General features: G+C 39.9%; 1 protein-coding gene across 4 annotated transcripts in view; it reads left to right on the top strand.

The window, feature by feature from the left end:
• Positions 1–2,393: 2,393 nt before the first annotated feature.
• Positions 2,394–18,114, top strand: part of LOC126271932 (DNA repair protein RAD52 homolog) — a 62,292-nt gene continuing 46,571 nt past the window's right edge. For 2 of the 4 annotated variants that reach the window (XM_049974350.1, XM_049974351.1), the window contains exon 1: positions 2,446–2,675. The gene's annotated coding sequence lies outside the window, so the exon portion shown is untranslated. Of the gene's footprint in view, positions 2,676–18,114 lie in introns of all 4 variants that reach the window. The other 2 variants (XM_049974352.1, XM_049974348.1) reach the window with 2 other exon arrangements.

Genomic DNA, 18,114 nt, shown 5'->3' on the forward strand with positions numbered 1-18,114 from the left:
GTGGTGTTGGATTTGGATAGGGTGTGCTGAGGGAGGGGAACCAGGTCTCCCTGAAGGGTGGTGATAAACCGATGCCACTGCTGGAGGTCAGCAGGAGCACAGCTGTGGATATTGAGGTCGGCAACAATCACGTAGGCATAGAAGGTGCGGTCAATGTGGGAAATCGTATAGGATGGGGGTTTGAGGTCAGACATAAATGGTGGCACAGGTGACAGTAAGGGTGGGGAAGAAGAGACTGAGGGTTAGATGCTTGGCGGGATTGCTGAGGAGAGGTGGGAGCCTAATAGGGAGTGCTTGAGGTGGCCTATAGCAACCACGCCAAGCGCCAGAGGGTACGGGTTATAGGTGTGGTGAAGGATGTAAGCAGCTGTGGAGATGGAGATACGGGGTTGAAGGGAAGTTTCATTTAGGATGAAGGCATCCACGCAGTCCTGATGGAGGTTGTGGAAGAAGAGGAGTTTGTGGGTGGGCAAGGACCAGATATTATGGTACAGGATACTGTAGTGTTGTCATGCCATGAGGGTGGTGAGGGGTTGAAGGTGAAATGGGCCTGGTTGTGGGAGCAAATGGCATAGGTGATAGGATGGGAGATAGAATGGGCAGCAAGGGTGATTTGGGAAAGGGTGTGGGAGTAGTGGAAGGGGTGGATGTTTTGGAGCACAATGGTTATGAAATGGATGACGTCCTCTGCAGGGGTCAGCGGAGCAAGTAGTCGGGGTGGAGGGGGCATTAACAGGATGGGCAGGGACCGTGAGCTCAGGGGTGACTGAAGGAGGTTTTGCTTTACACTTCGAGGAGTAGGTAGGATGGGGTTCGTTACAGGTGTTGCAGGAGGGGGAGAGGTGAGGTTAGGGCAATTCTTTAAGAAATGTGAAGCTTTCCAGTGGGGACAGGTAGGGAGGTTCTTGTAGATGGAGGTAACATGGTCATTGTACTTGAGGCAGTATTGGCAGTGGTAGGATTGGACTGGGGAATGGGAGGGGTCCACTTTGTGACAGTGATTGTATATGAGGGCTCCATCTGTAAGGAGGCAGTCAATGTAGGAGGAGGATTCGTTGAACATTCACATCAGATAAGTCAGCCCGCATCATTAAAGATGCGACAGGCTGAGTGGATTTCAGTGCTGGGCTGGGAGTTGAGTTCCGTCAACACCTCAGCCTCTGTGGCCACGGGGCTAAGCTTCGTGATCATGACAGTGAAGACTGGCGGATGTCGAGGGGGGGGGGGTGTTGAGGCTGATGGGGAGAGGACAGGGTGTGGTAAGGGGTGACGGTGTCTCGTTGGCCAAATTGGATGCGTGGGATTCGGGAGAGGAAATCGGCGTGGAAGGAAGCATTGGGGAATTTAATGAGGACCGAGTCCTTGCAAGGAATAAGGAGGGAGATGGGGCCATGGGTGAAGTGTTTATGGATGGCCAGGGTGAGGGTGTGGGCATCAAGGAAATGAGGGTCAGGATTGGAGAGGACAAAGGTGTGGGTGGCTGGTGTGGCAGGGGTGAGGTTTGGGGTCGTGTCCATGGGGGTAGGTGGGTTACGGGGATCATGCGTTTTCTTTGTATAGATTGCGGGGGAAGGACCAACATTGGGGCGTTTGTAAGGTTTCGTGGACAGGACAGAGTGGAGAGGGGGCTGGAGGATGGGTTGCAGAGGGAGATGAAGGGGGGCAGTTCCCACCATGAGGATGGATAATGCAGAAGGAGGGGGCGTGGGTGGCACAGAGACCGTGGAGTGGCGAGCCGAAATCCATGCTGGCTTGGAGCCTGTCGGAGGTGGTGCAGGGAGCGGTGGGAAGCCTGCAGATGACGATGGTGCAACAGCGACAGGGGAGGGAGAGTTTGGGAGTAGTTTGTACAGGATTAAAGTAATATGAAAAACAATACAGTATGTCTTCTCTATGTCAATCATATAAAACGGCTACCAGCATCGAAGAGTAAAATAGTAGGTCATAAACAAGTGTACAGTAACCAAGCTGACAGAGGCAGTGAGATGTCATGCAGTACCTCATGAGCTATCAAATCAGTAGCCCGCTCCCTTGGAACCACCTTCACTCAAATCCAACACAGCTGGCGTAACATTTTGTCAGCTTTACATGCATTTTCAGTACATAAATTGTTCCTCGCCATAGCAAAAGAAAGTAATATGAAAATACAATATACAGTAGTACGTCTTCTCTATGTCAATTAGTGAATCCCAGCTACAACAAGTCTGCATCGTATGTTTAGCTTAGTCAAAATCGCGAAAACATACAGCACTAAAAAAGTACGTTTTGCAGCTAACAACACAAGTGTTATATCACCTGTCACAACTTTCTACATGGAAGCCCAAGGAAACTTGACAATGCCATGGTGTGACGTGACGGCCAATGTGAATACCGCCAATTGAATTGCACTGTAGTTTGCAGTTGTTTTGACGGGACGTGAGGCGTGTGAAGTAACGTGACGGTCTACATTCAAATGTGGAATTCGCATCTAATCGTGACCACCGGCGGACGTTATCAGACATTAACTGACATGTTGTTTTGTGGTGTGGTAGTGGCATGTCTTCCTTGAAGTGTTTTGATCTCATTTAGGCGGGGGATTCTAGTTGGAATTACGGTTATGTTGATTTCTAGTTGTATTATCATTTAGGTGGTGCCTTGGAGACCAGTATCCATCCTAGGTACGGAAAACGTCCGTGGTACTGTACCTTCCACAAAAAATGTTACTAAAAAGAAAATATCGTTTGTATTAAAATAGTTGTACCAAGCAAGTAATATTGCATTGTCAGTCAGCATTTAGAAAAAATTTCTAGCTACGAATTTTTCCAGGAATTGTTGTGAAATACAATGTATATTTAAGTTCTAGCAGACAAACTTCTTTGCATTGCCATTCAATATTGTTACAAAACTACGTACGAACGTTGGCAAGTGTTCTATACATTGTGCATTCACGCTGGCGGTTTAAGAATATACACTGTACTGATATGTATCATCGACTTTATGTATAACAGTGTAGTTTAAAATTGGAAATAAGACCTAGGAAAAGTAATTAAGTTTAGAAATTTCAAGTGTGTTAAGATGTATTGAACATGGACCCAAGATTACGCTATAGGTCATTGCGTTCCCACAACCTTCGTTTTATATGTACATTCATTGCCTTCGTCATCTTACAATCAAATTGTCGCCTACCCGCTTAATATCATAGACCATGGCATAATCTTGACATCAGTCTGTTGTCACAACCAACATTTTGATGGGGGGTCTGTTGTCGCACTCAGATGTGACCGATGACCTCGCTGTCTGGTCTCCTTCCCCAAAAACAACCCAAAGTTACAGGTCTGGAAAGTTTGGAATTTGTGCTAAATTTACATGCGCGTCTGTCACAACATAAATGGCTGTAGTTCCGGTTAGAATTCAGTTACAGCAATGAAAATGGTACCATTGTAAAGCTATATTGATACAGCACTATCAGGTTTCTGAGAATTTTCGTACTAACGGTCATTGACCTTTGACCTTGAATATTGCAAAACACCCCATCTTCAATTTTTTTGAAAAAAATTTAATTGCTCCAGTATGTTACTATAAATATTATAAATATCAAGATGACACACTAAAGACATCATGCACAAAAAAATATTTTGTCAACTTAAGTACACCATCAACATGCAGTAAGCAGCTATGTATCCAGTTTGTTCTATAACACCAGCCAATAGCAGTTACTTTATTCTGACCAGTGTCTGTGAACAGCCAATAAGAGACTTTGTTTTCAACCAAGCAACATTGAGCTGTTTTAGTGAACAGTCAATCAGAGAGACGCTTATCTCAACTAGTCACCATTAATCCACTGATCACTGTATATTATGAAAATTTTGGTTTGCATGTTTTATGGCTGTGGCTTGATTAACAAAGTGCAATGTAAATGTGTCGTAAAGTAATGTTTAGTAACAAATGGATTTCAAGTCAAAATCATATTGTTGCAATCAGTTTAGGGAAGGAGGTCATGCAAGAGTGCAGAAGAATTTAAAGAATGTTCAGGAGTGGATGATTAACAAATATCCCAATGTATTGTTAGTGAAGATGAAGTAGCATCAGACCTGGCACTCAATGCTTTAAAAGACAGCCTTCAGTATTTAGGTGAATCTTCTGTGAAGAAAAAGGCTTGAGAGTGAGAAAAAGTACCCAAAGCAAAAACAGAAAAGAATATCCTCTGTGTTAGAGCATACTTATGTGGCACAACCAGAAAAAGGAGAGTTGAAATGGAGAATGTGAAATTATCATCCAGCTGAAAGATAAGTTTCACAATTCAGACCGTATGTGTGACAAATCACAAGTTCTAACTGTACATCCAAAGAGTTGGAGTATAAGGAAAACTACGAACGAATTTTCTGCTTCAGATTACATGTTACGGACAGCAAAACAGTTAGTAGCATAACACGGTATATTAGTGACACCAAATTCAAAGTCAGGTAAGACATTATGTGAGAAAACCGTTCAGTGTGTGCATGATTTTTACTGTGATCATGACATGAGCTGTATGATTCCAGGAAGAAAAGACTTTGTGTCTGTGAAAGAAAATGGAATTACAGTACATAAATAAAAGCAGCTGGTGTTGCACAACCTTAAGGAACTGTATGCATATTTCAAAGATAAATACCTATATATAAATATTGGATTCTCCAAATTTTGTGAGTTGTGACCAACACACTATGTTCTTGCCAATACCAGTGGAACCCATGCTGTTTGTGTGTCTTGCACCATAATTTCAAGTTAATGGCTGAAGGTTGTGAACTTAAAGCACTAATAAAGAGTGAAGAATACACATTGCCATCATACAAGCACTGTGTAGCATTTGTTACATGTAATCCTGCATTAGAAGCATGTTTCTTAGGTTCATGTCCCTGTTGTCCAGGCGTGACAAGACTGATTATGGCGGTCTGTTTGATAAGAACTGCATTGACGAAATTGCATATAAGTGTTGGTTAACTACAGGCAGGGTAGTTTTAGAGGCTATAACAAAGTCAACAGATGATTTCATTGAGGAGTTTGCATCGATGTTACAGCAGCTCCTACCACACACATTTATCTCCAAGCAGGAGTCACATTTCTGTAGAATCACTAAAGATGACTCTCTCTCTCTCTCTCTCTCTCTCTCTCTCTCTCTCTCTCTCTCTCTTTTTCAGAAGATTATTCCTTCACCATTCAGAATGAGGTACAAGGATTCCACTGGAATAATTCACAGGCAGGTCATTCCATGTCAGTTCAACCAGGGGCTCCAGCTCATAGTCTCATATTTGACTGAAATTCAGTACACTAATTCTACTATGTGTGGAACACTCGTATACAAAGTATTAGTTTCCCCTGCCAATTAGTTCCAGAATTATGAGTTGTGAAAGGAGGTGGTGTGACGCAGAAATTGCAACCCACATCTGGCGATCTATCTTCAGACCCAACTACAGGTCTTAATAACTTTGGAACTATTCTACACAGTTCAGTGAAATTTTTACAACCCAGTAACATCCACTTAGAGAACACACTCCATGAATCAAAACACCAACAACATATTTCTGAGGAAAAATAAAAATTTCAAAATGTGATTTAAAAAATGCAATACATTAAAAGGTACAAATTGCCCTCTATGCCAAATATAATTCACTCACAAAGGGTATAAATTTTTTTGTGGTAATCTTAATGTGGCCTAAACACGCACAGAACTCATCATGCCCATATCGGCCACAAAAACTGAGTTACATGCACACGAAAATACAAAAATTTGAAAAATTACCTGAAAAACATGGATTTTTGAAGTATGGTAGCACAAAACGGACAAGTGGTATCCAAGCCAAATTTCACACGCTGCGTAAGTAGACCATAATGATATGTTGCTGTGGTCTTCAGTCCTGAGACTGGTTTAATGCAGCTCTCCATCCTACTTTATGCTGTGCAATCTTCTTCATCTCCCAGTACCTACTGCAGCATACGTCCTTTTGAATCTTCTTAGTGTATTCATCTCTTGGTCTCCTACGATTTTTACCCTCCACACTGCCCTCAAATACTAAATTGGTGATCCCTTGATGTCCCAGAACATGCGCTACCAACTGATCCCTTCATCTAGTCAAGTTGTGCCACAAGCTCCTCTTCTCCCCAATTCTATTCAATGCCAGCTCATTAGTTACGTGATCTACTCATCTAATCTCCAGCATTCTTCTGTACCATCACATTTTGAAAGCCTCTATTCTCTTCTTATTCAAACTATTTATTGTCCACGTTTCACTTCCATACATGGCTACACTCCATACAAATACTTTAAGAATTTCCATTGCCAGTCTACATTTTATATCCTTTCTACTTCAACCATCATCAGTTATTTTGCTCCCCAAATAGCAAAACTCCTTTACTACTTTAAGTGTCTCATTTCCTAATCTAATTTCCTCAGCATCACCCGACTTAATTTGATGACATTCCATTATCCTCATTTTGCTTTTGTTGATGTTCATCTTATACCCCCCTTTCAAGACACTGTCCATTCCGTTCAACTGCTCTTCCAAGTCCTTTGCTGTCTCTGACAGAATTACAATGTCATCAGTAAAACTCCAAGTTTTTATTTCTTCTCCATGGATTTTAATACCTACTCTGAATATTTCTTTTGTTTCCTTTGCTGCTTGCTCAATATACAGACTGAATAACATTGGGGAGAGGCTACAACCCTGTCTCACTCCCTTCCCAACTACTGCTTCCCTTCCATGCCCCTCGACTCTTATAACTGCCATCTGATTTCTGTACAAATTGTAAATAGCCTTTCGCTCCCTGTATTTTACCCCTGCCACCTTCAGAATTTGAGAAAGAGTATCCCAGTCAACATTGTCAAAAGCTTTCTCTAAGTCTACAAATGCTAGAAACATTGGTTTGCCTTTCCTTAATCTTTCTTCTAAGATAAGTCATAGGGTCAGTATTGCCTCACGTGTTCCAACATTTCTATGGAATCCAAACTGATCTTCCCCGAGATCGGCTTCTGTCAGTTTTTTCATTAGTCTGTAAAGAATTCGCATTAGTGTTTTGCAGCTGTGACTTATTAAACTGATAGTTCTGTTATTTTCACATGTCAACACCTGCTTTCTTTGGGATTGGAATTATTATATTCTTCTTGAAGTCTGAGGGTATTTCGCCTGTCACATACATCTTGCTCACCAGATGGTAGAGTTTTGTCAGGACTGGTTCTCCCAAGGCTGTCAGTAGTTCTAATGGAATATTGTCTACCCCGGGGGCCTTGTTTCGACTCAGGGCATTCAGTGCTCTGTCAAACTCTTCACGCCATATCATAGCTCCCATTTCATCTTCATCTACATCTTCATCCATTTCCAAAATATTGTCCTCAAGTACTTCACCCTTGTATAGACCCTCTATAGACTCCTTCCACATTTCTGGTTTTCCTTCTTTGCTTAGAATTGGGTTTCCACCAAAGCTCCTGATATTCATGCAAATGGTTCTCTTTTCTCCAAAGGTGTCTTCAATTTTCTGGTAGGCAGTATCTATCTTATCCCTAGTGAGATAAGCCTCTACATCCTTACATTTGTCCTCTAGCCATCCCTGCTTAGCCATTTTGCACTTCCTGTTAATATTACTTTTGAGACGTTTGTATTCCTTTTTACCTGCTTCATTTACTACATTTTTATATTTTCTCCTTTCATCAATGAAATTCAATATTTCTTTTGTTACCCAAGGGCTTCTACTAGCCCATGTCTTTTTACCTATTTGATCCTCTGCTGCCTTCACTATTTCATCCCTCAAAGCTACCCATTCTTCTTCTGCTGTATTTCTTTCCCCCACTCCTGTCAATTGTTCCCTTATTCTCTCCTTGAAACTCTGTACAGTCTCTGGTTTAGTCAGTTTATCCAGGTTCCATCTCCTTAAATTCCCACCTTTTTGCAGCTTCTTCAGTTTTAATCTACAGTTCATGACCAATAGATTGTGGTCAGAGTCCACATCTGCCCCTGGAAATGTCTTACAATTTAAAACCTGGTTCATAAATCTCTGTATTACCATTATGTAGTCTATCTGTTAACCTTTTAGTATCTCCAGGGTTCTTCCACGTATACAACCTTCTTTCATGATTTTTGAACCAAGTGTTAAGTTATGTTTAAGTAATGATCTGCACGAAATTCTACCAGGCGGCTTCCTCTTTCATTTCTCAGCCCCAATCCATATTCACCTACTATGTTTCCTTCTCTCCCTTTTCCTACACTCGAATTCCAGTCACCCATGACTATTAAATTTTCGTCTCCCTTCACTACATGAATAATTTCTTTTATATCATCATACATTTTATCAATTTCTTTGTCATCTGCAGAAACTAGTTTGCATATAAACTTGTACTGCTGTAGTAGGTGTGGGCTTCATATCTATCTTGGCCACAATAATGCGTTCACTATGCTGTTTGCAGTAGCTTACCCGCATTCCTATTTTCCTATTCATTATTAAACCTACTCCTATTTGATTTTGTGTTTATAACCCTGTAGTCACCTGACCAAAAGTCTTGTTCCTGCTGCCACCGAACTTCACTAATTCCCACTATATCTAACTTTAACCTATCCATTTCCCTTTTTAAATTTTCTAACCTACTTGCCCGATTAAGGGATCTGACATTCCACACTCTGATCCATAGAACGCCAGTTTTCTTTCTCCTGATAACGACGTCCTCCTGAGTAGTCCCCTCCCGGAGATCTGAATGGGGGACTATTTTACCTCTGGGATATTTTACCCAAGAGGACGCCATCACTATTAACCATACAGTAAAACTGCATGCCCTCGGGAAAAATTACAGCTGTAGTTTCCCCTTGCTTTCAACTGTTCGCAGTACCATCGAGGCTGTTTTGGTTCGTGTTACAAGGCGAGATCAATCAATCATCCAGACTGTTGCCCCTGCAGCTACTGAAAAGGTTGCTGCCCCTTTTCAGGAATCACACTTTTGTCTGGCCTCTCAACAGACACCCCTCCGTTGTGGTTGCACCTACAGTATGGCTATGTGTATTGTGAAGGCATGCAAGCCTCCCCACCAATGGCAAGGTCCATGGTTCATGGGGGGAGCATAATGATATATATATCTCAAAATTTCAGCATGTTATTGCAAGACATTTGTGTACAATGGAAGTTGACTGATGTATTTGGTGATGTGGCCATTGTTCCACAACACAATTTTGTAAAAACATATTGTAAACTGTTCTGCCTCTTCTTATCCTCTCCCACAACTGTTTAATCACTAAGCAACAACATATAGACAGATTAACACAACCTATCATTAGTATTTACTGCGCCTTAACTGCTAAAAACCAGTCGATTGTGCTTCGAACAGAAGTTCTCACACACTTTAGCTACTGTACTCTGTACATTGAGTGGCAAATTGTACTGTCTTCCTGACACTGTGGTAGGAACTGGAACTGTCATAAGAATATGTTCAAAAGGTATCCAATACCTGTCTGCCAAACATGGCCAATGAAATGATCTTGCTGGTCCTGCTGGTGCCATGAAGTTCACAATTACAGCACCTTCTGCTTCACAGCACTGTGCAAAACATCCTAAGTACCATTTGTCATCATAAACAGCAATAACATAGCAAACTGGTTGTATGTTGCTGCTTTTGCTTCTGAATCCTGAGTCAGACACACTGTGAAGACACATGTTGCACACGAACCTATAGTTATAACTAGACAATCTGCTCATCTGCACATTGTCAGAGTCCGCTGGAGAGAAGTGGTGATGGCTCCTTGTGCCTGCAACAGTTTTAACGTGTTCTAGTCTGCTTTTTAGCAACTCTTCAACTGATTTCACCTCATCTTTCAAAACATAGAATGATTGTATGCCAGAGATATTTTCTGTACCCATGAAAATAATTGAAGAGATGTTAGAATGTGACCTTCTGTAGGGTGCTGCAGACTAGCTCGTGATGCCATGTGCTTAATGGTAGCACCAATACCATCACATACATTTTTACCATGACTTGTTGCCAAAAAATTCCATTCTGCGTGACTCTGAAAATCATGGTAATGCATGCATAAATTTTTGAGATTTTTACAGATTTTGTACCGACTAGCTGCTCCATCACTGAAGTATTTCGGAAAATGTATGTGAGACAGCTTGTTTTTCACATATGCCACGACATTGTGAATGTGGGCATAAACTGCAATGGCATCATGAATTAAACAGTCACTAAAAACGCACAGGTTCATGACACACTTCACCTGATTCACCTCTATAGTAAATTGCAAATGGCTGGAGAGTTGCTTGACTGTTGTCCCAATGATATCCTTGTATGGCATCTTGAACTATAAATTCATAATTTTCAGAAAAGTAGTATTACTATAATATTATCTTGTTTCAAATTATCCTTATAAAACTGGAGATAAGCCAATTGTGCTGTTGCTGTGAAGCTGTGTGTGGTCAGTTTGTCCGTTTTTTGACAACACATTTCAACAAAATCTTCCACTGTACTTTGCTTTGTTTCAAGACTTGTGCGATCCATGTGTGTCCATTGTTTATAAGAAACAAGCTCGTCGTCATCCATAAGGAGTTCACCATACAGTTTGTCATTCATGTGTTCTGCAAGAATTGCCTTACCATGACACTTTTCACACCTGTGTATCATGCACTGGTAAGAACTGATGTAACGCACTAAGATCTTCATTGCACCTTTCTAATCCATACCAGAATCCTTTATAGCAGCAAACATCAGCGTAGCATTTTGATGGGTCTCACATACACAAACATTGTGTGTGCCCCTTGCACGTACAGGCACAACCCATTTTGGCAGAAGATTAAAAAAAGATGATAAACCTACTTTGGTATTGGGATACTTTTTCTTGAATTCTACATATAGTTCTGATATGTTGCATAGCAACAGTTTTTTTTTTTTTTTGCATCTGTACACGTACATTTCCCATTTTCAGTGTTACATAGTCTTTTTTTCCAGGTGTTGTTCGGCTGTAGTCATTATTTTCATAAAACTTTGACACTAGCACCTTTATTTCTGAACTCAGTTGCTTACCCTGAGCCTGCTGGAAGCACTCCTTGGGTTGCTTTATTTTCGTAGCTTGCTTTACCATATATGTAGAAACATTGAATTACTTTGCAGTGTAGTCAGTAGACCAGCTGGAAGGTGCAAGGGTAAGAATAGCTACTTTTTTCTGGCGTGTGGATATGGCACATTTTTCTTTCAAATCGTGCACAATTTTGTCCAAATCAGAGCATTTCTGGCATGATTTCTGTTCCTTTGGGGCAGATAGTTTTTCCTCTTCCACCATCAGTGTGTCAGCTATTTTGTGTTTTAATTCCATTTCAGCTTCTTGTAGTTTTCTTCTACTATAGCTGGGCCTGTCTCTTTTTCCTAACTTTGTGTGTCTTCATGGGAGACAAACCAAGAGCAGTCACTGAAGTATTTAATTGCTCATCCGCTATGGTTGTAGGTGGCTGATACTCTTCGTCACTGTCATGTAAATTATCAGAATATTCTTTATTTTTTAGCAATGTAACACACCTGGAACATAACTTTTGTCATGGTTTCATGTTAAGTCCCATGCACTGATTCACTTTCAATACTGATTTTATATCAATTTCTCAGAAGCTGCACTTCACTGTCTTCTTATGACTCCAAAATAGATCAAAACAACTTCTTTGTAGGAAAGAATACTTATCCAGAAACACTTTCATATGATGATAACAAACACTAAAGTTTCCCGAAACTGTACTTCTTGTGCCCACAGGGTGTATCCCGGATCTCCATAGCAACAAATCTTGGTCTGATTCATCCAGATCATACAGTACAAAGTGAATGCCACATTTTGTTCCATATGTTGTTTTATAACATTCAGGTTCTTGTGTTCTACCAATACTGCAACTTGTTTGAACAAAAGCACCACTAGCACAATTTTCTGCCTCCATACTGACTTTCCACAACAGTGCTGACCTGTCTGAACTAGAATCTTAAAAACATGAGTAACCTGTAATTGTTGCTTGCTTCCTTTGTTGTTCCTGCCTAACAATGACTCATTCTGACCCTGAAAACTACCATTGTTTAACTTTCTGTTGCCTAATGGTTCCCAACAATTGCTGCAGCTTTATCTGAAACAAGCTGTCTGCATCATCGCTATTACTTGCTAAATCGTGTTAAAAGAAACGTAAACAAATACATTGCTGTCAACTTTTATTGTACACAAATGCCTTGCAATAACAAGTTGAAATTTTGGCACATGTTATATTATGGTCTACTTATGCAATGTTTGAAATTTGGCTTGGATATCACTTGTCCCTTTTGTGCTACCACACTTAGAAAATCCATGTTTTTCAGGTAATTTTTCAAATTTTTGTATTTTTGTGTGCATGTTACTGTGTGTGACTGATATGGGCAAGATGAGTTCTGTGTGTGTTTAGGCCACATTGAGTGAATTATATTTGGCATAGAAGGCACCTACAATCGGTACCTTTTAACATATCACATTTTGGAATTTTTTATTTTCCCTCAGAAATATGTTGTTGGTGTTTTGATTCATAGAATGTGTTCTCTAAGTGGATGTTACTGGGTTGTAAAAATTTCACTGGCCTGTGCGGAATAGTTCCAAAGTTATTAAGACCTGAAGTTGGGTCTGAAGATAGATTGCCAGATGCGGGTTGCAATTTCCGGGTCATGCCACATTCTTTCACAAGCCATAATTCTAGAACGAACTGACAGGGGAACTTAAAATTTTCTACATGAGTGTTCCACACTTGGTAGCATTGGTGTGCTAAATTTCAGCCAAATCTGAGACTATCAGCTGGAACATTTCCTCAAATTGGTTGAGTTGACATGGAATGACCCAGGCTACAATTCACCCATTTGTAGCTTACTACAGAGACTAAAGAACTAATGAAATATGAGATGTATCATACATGGAAATATCTGACTGCCTTCAGCATGATACAGTGTATGTTTATTCTTTCCAGACAAATTTCATCAATTTCTTAAAATGTCAGTTTTAAAATCCAAAGCATATTTATTACTTTTTGAATGGATGTGCTGCCCAATACAAAAACTGAAAGAACTTCATGAATCAAGATTATTTTGATGTTACAACAGAATGGCTCTTTTGTTCCCGACAGCTCATTGTAAAGGACCTTGTGATGGGGTAGCAGGGACTGTAAAGAGATTAGCAAGACTTGCCAGCCTCAAGCGACCTTATGAAAAACATATTTTGACATCATGACAGTTGTTTGAGTGGTTCGAGGAAAATATTCCTTCATGTGTCGTCCATTATACATCAGTTTCCCATCATGATGATACCGCCAAGGTGAAACAACATTTCAAAAATACAAGGACGATTCCAGGTACCCATAAGCTTCATTGTGTAATACCTGTTTAACAAAGGTTTAGTAAAGACAAAGACACACTCTGCTTCTTTAGTGAGTAGAGAATAGTCAGTGATTGCTATGGTGAATGAAATGTAGTCAACAAATATATATGAATTTGTTGCCTGTATGTATGACAGTCATTGGTGGGTTGCATATGTCTTACAAACATGTGAAGAAACAGATGAAGTAAAGGTCAACTTCTTGCATCCACTTGGACCATCTCTGTCATTTGTGTTTCCTGCCAAGCCAGACACTTGTCATCAAAAAATGTGACATTATCACGAGAGTGGATCCAGTGACACCAACTGGAAGGACATACAATCTCCCTGCATCAGATCTGATGAACATTTACAATTTAGTTGGAGAATTGTGAGGAGAGATCTAATAACTTTTCATTGCCTTTTCATTACACCTGTAATGTAAATAATTCTTAATACCACTATAATAATGTAAACCATATTTTTGTACAATATTACTTATGGATTGTACTTTATCATAATTTGTGTTTCATATATGTGTGTTATGTTCTTCATTTTGGTAGTGTATTGGAGCTGACAAAATAATTTTTTGTGCATGATGTCTTTGGTGTGGCATCTTGATATTTACCATATTTATAGTAACATACTGGATCAATTAAATATTATTTGTTAAAAAAAATTGAAGATGGGGTGTTTTGAGATATTCAAGGTCAAAGGTTAAGGTCACTGACCTTTAGTATGAAAATTCTCAGAAACTTGCCATGTAGCATATCAATGTAAAGATCTATTCGTTAGTTTTCCAGTGGTACCATTTTCATTGCTGTAACTAAATTAGAATGAGAATTACAGTCATTTATGTTGTGACAGATGCATGTAAATTTCACACTAATTCCAAACTTTACAGACCAATAACTTTCTTCACAGTTGTAACACACACCTGCAAATTGGTATTTTTCGATCTCTTATCTGGCTCATTGAATGCACCAAATTTGAAAGAAATCTTGAGATGGTCAAGTTGATAATGTTACTTTCCTGCGTTGAATTGACATGGAATGAGTCAATGTTGAAATGTGAGATGAGATGCCAGCAAATAGCAGTGGTGGACTCTATAAAAGGTCTGGATTTTCCTGTAGGTGGTTAACTGAAGTGGTCAAGCCACATTCTAAATATGTGCAGGGGATGGTATTTTGCTTTGTTTGCTTTATATAATGATTACACTCATAGAAATACTGAAACTATTAAATCAGCTATTACCGTTACTTTCAAACAGTTAGGGCAAATAAAGACTCATTTTGAGAGAATCAGCTATTGACTAGAAAAATTATGTATGTCATATGATGTGCAAGTGTTGTTCAATATATGTCATAATGCAGAAATATTTTAAGGAACTTGAAGTCTTTACAACTGTTGCACTTTATATATTCTGCTTTTGCTCCTAAAAATACCCTTTTGAATCTCATATTTGGGAGGATGAATTTTTCTTTGTGTGGTCACCGTGATTTAGATATTCCATGGTTTTCCTGCATCATTTCAGTCAAATGCATTGGTGGTACCTTTGTCAAGCTCATGATGGACCAACTGTCCTATCCTCCTAAAAGCAAATTTATATATTTTGTGTGTGTATTTTGAGCTATTTATTTTCACTGTTTTAAACTGCAAATCCTATATCATTGTAATACAATGTGTAGATGAATAATTAAACAAAAAGCCAGTAATGCATATCACATTTGTATCACTGAAAGAAAGAAAACATTTGCTTTGATCTTAGAAAAGTGGACCTATTTATGTTGCAGAAGGGCAACCTGTTCAGTTGCAGCAAGATTTTTAGTGTCATCCTTTCACAAATTGTGTAGTGAATATTAAGCTTGTTTCTGAAATGGAAAGAAAAACTAAAGCCTCTCATCTTGGAAGAGTCATTTTACACTATAAAAGAGATCCTGAATCCTCATGTATTATGTCCATGTACTTGTAATGTCTTGATTTATCCCCAGATCCTTGCATGTCTGTGTGTATTTATCACTGCAAGTGTATTTAAATTTTGTATTTTTTTCTAAGGGAAATGGCCACACAGATCTGTCTTTTAAGTATTTGCATAATGTTATTTACTTAATCGTGCAGAATTTTGTGTTGTAATAAGCACAACAAGTATTTAAAATATTACTCATTTCATGTCCCACAATCTGTACACAACATGGATTTACTGAACAAGTAGTAGCCTTATATAAGACAAGTTTGCACAATGCTATGGAGTCGCAAAAATTTGCTAGCACTGCTGATTATACCACAGATTGGAAATTGAAACATCAGTTTTACGATTTTTTTTTCTGTTCGTATCTCTTCCTTCACCTCTGGCAGTAGTTTGCATACATGAAAAATGCCTGTTGCACCATAGTTCGTACTCCACCTTAAGCACCCTCTATCACTGGGTAAATCACTGCAAACAATGGAGGAATGCGAGGGTATGCCACTGCTAGTGTTTACATCATAAGAACAAATAAACTTGACCATAGACAAGAATAATTGAGACAGGATTAACAGTTGCAGAAACCTAATAGCATTGAATATTGGTCTTAAAAGAATAAATAATAATTTGTTGCACCCCAAATGCATTCGCTTCCTTTGTTATGCTAAACTGAGTCAGTAATGTTGGGTCAATGGAAGTGTCCGATTCCACCTGTCTGCTTTGACCTGTGACGTAAGGGTGTTGTGTGTGTGATGTCGTTACGGCGTGGAGTTTATGAGTTTGTCATCTTTTTAGATGTTGCCTTGCTGTGTTTGATGCTGCTCCGTGGTGGTGGTGGTGGTGGTGGTGGTGGTGGTGTGTGTGTGTGTGTGTGTGTGTGTGTGTGTGTGTGTGTGTGTGTGTGTGTGTGGGCGTGGGCGCGCGCGGCGTGTGTTGTATTGGGTTCATTTGAGCCTCGGTGTTATATGTGTGAAGCCATTGGCAGTGTTTGCAGTTCGGGATGTAAGGTTTGGAAGTTTTTCCAGTGAGTTATCAATTACATTTTTTGTTTACCTGTTTCGTACTTTGGTTGGGTGTTATTGGTTTGCTGTTTGTGGTGCTGTAAGACATTCAATTTATTGTGTGGCTTCTGTTGTTAGGTATGGATATGACAATGAAATATAACAGTGCTATCTTGTTTTCGGAGGTGGGGGAGGACATGTTGTTCAGTATTAAATTTCTCTAGTTATTTGGACTGATTGCTGAGATTGTGAAGTGTAGTATTTGTCGTGAGAACATGAGGTTGACCAGAGTTGCGTAATTTTGGGCCAGGGATGGGCACAAACGGCAGTGTGTGTGTGTGTGTGTGTGTGTGTGTGTGTGTGTGTGTGTGTGTGGTGGCGGCCAACCTTTTTGGTGTATTTATGGTGTATTGAATGTGTTTTAATTTATGTAGGGATGTTTGCTTTTTAGATTTTTGAGGTGTGGTTTTGATTTCATTTTTCGTAGTTGCAAGTCTTGGTTTTTGGTGTCAGTAGTTGTGGTTGACCTGTACAAGTCAGGGGAAATGTACAATTCCAATTTTCGGCTGTAGGTTTTGGTATTGTCAGCTGTGGTTGACGTATATATGTCAAGGGAAATATCCTATTCCTATTTATGTAGTTGTAGTTGTAGGTGTTAGTGTTTTGGTATCATCAGTTGTGGTTGATCTGTACAGGTCAAGAGAAGTGTCCGATTCCTGTAGATTTTGTGGTGTAGCGGATTGTTGTAATTTTGTTTTGTTTGATTGTATTTTTGGAGGGAGATGTTATTGTTTTATTTATATGTATTTTTGTCTTTGTAGCCATGTGTATGTTCTGACGTCACAGGCGTCATATTGGAGACGCTTAGAATAGTCATTTCCACCATATTGATGATGTCATGGGTCAAAGCAGACCGGAGGAATCAGACACTTCTGTAACCCTGTAAGTCTGTTTTACGAAACAGCTTGTCCCAGAACAGACAGCTGTCCATGAAGGAGCCATATGGGAGACTTTGATTCTTATTGGCAATACATGGTGGATATGCAAAAGGAAAAGTATACCATATTTGCTTCATGACCTTCGCCAAGTAGCCCCGTCATACAAGCACAGAGGAAGTGCAGTGGTTTCAGAGTTAGGACCGTCTTGTGTTCAGCTTACTGTTGAAAGGTTTGTTGAGTTTTGTGATTAACATGCTCCATTTAGATGAGGCAGCTTGAAACTGACGTCCCACTATTGTTATTTTGTAATAAAACCTGGCATAGTTCAAATAAAGCAGTCACTTATATATATATATATATATATATATATATATATATATTAAAAACAAAGATTCCAAGACTTACCAAGCGGGAAAGCGCCGGCAGACAGGCACATGAACAAAACACACAAACACACACACAGAATTACGAGCTTTCGCAACTGGCAGTTGCTTCGTCAGGAAAGAGGGAAGGAGAGGGAAAAATGAAAGGATATGGGTTTTAAGGGAGAGGGTAAGGAGTCATTCCAGTCCCGGGAGCGGAAAGACTTCCCTTAGGGGAAAAAAAGGACAGGTGTACACTCGCGCGCACACACACACACACACACACTCACACATATCCATTCGCACATACACAGACATACACTTGTGTCTGTGTATGTGCGAATGGATATGTGTGTGTGTGTGTGTGTGTGTGTGTGTGTGCGCGAGTGTACACCTGTCCTTTTTTTTCCCCTAAGGGAAGTCTTTCCGCTCCCGGGACTGGAATGACTCCTTACCCTCTCCCTTAAAACCCACATCCTTTCATTTTTCCCTCTCCTTCCCTCTTTCCTGACGAAGCAACTGCCA

Source organism: Schistocerca gregaria, chromosome 5, assembly GCF_023897955.1.
Source record: "Schistocerca gregaria isolate iqSchGreg1 chromosome 5, iqSchGreg1.2, whole genome shotgun sequence".
In the NCBI taxonomy this organism is placed as follows: Eukaryota; Metazoa; Arthropoda; class Insecta; order Orthoptera; family Acrididae; genus Schistocerca; species Schistocerca gregaria.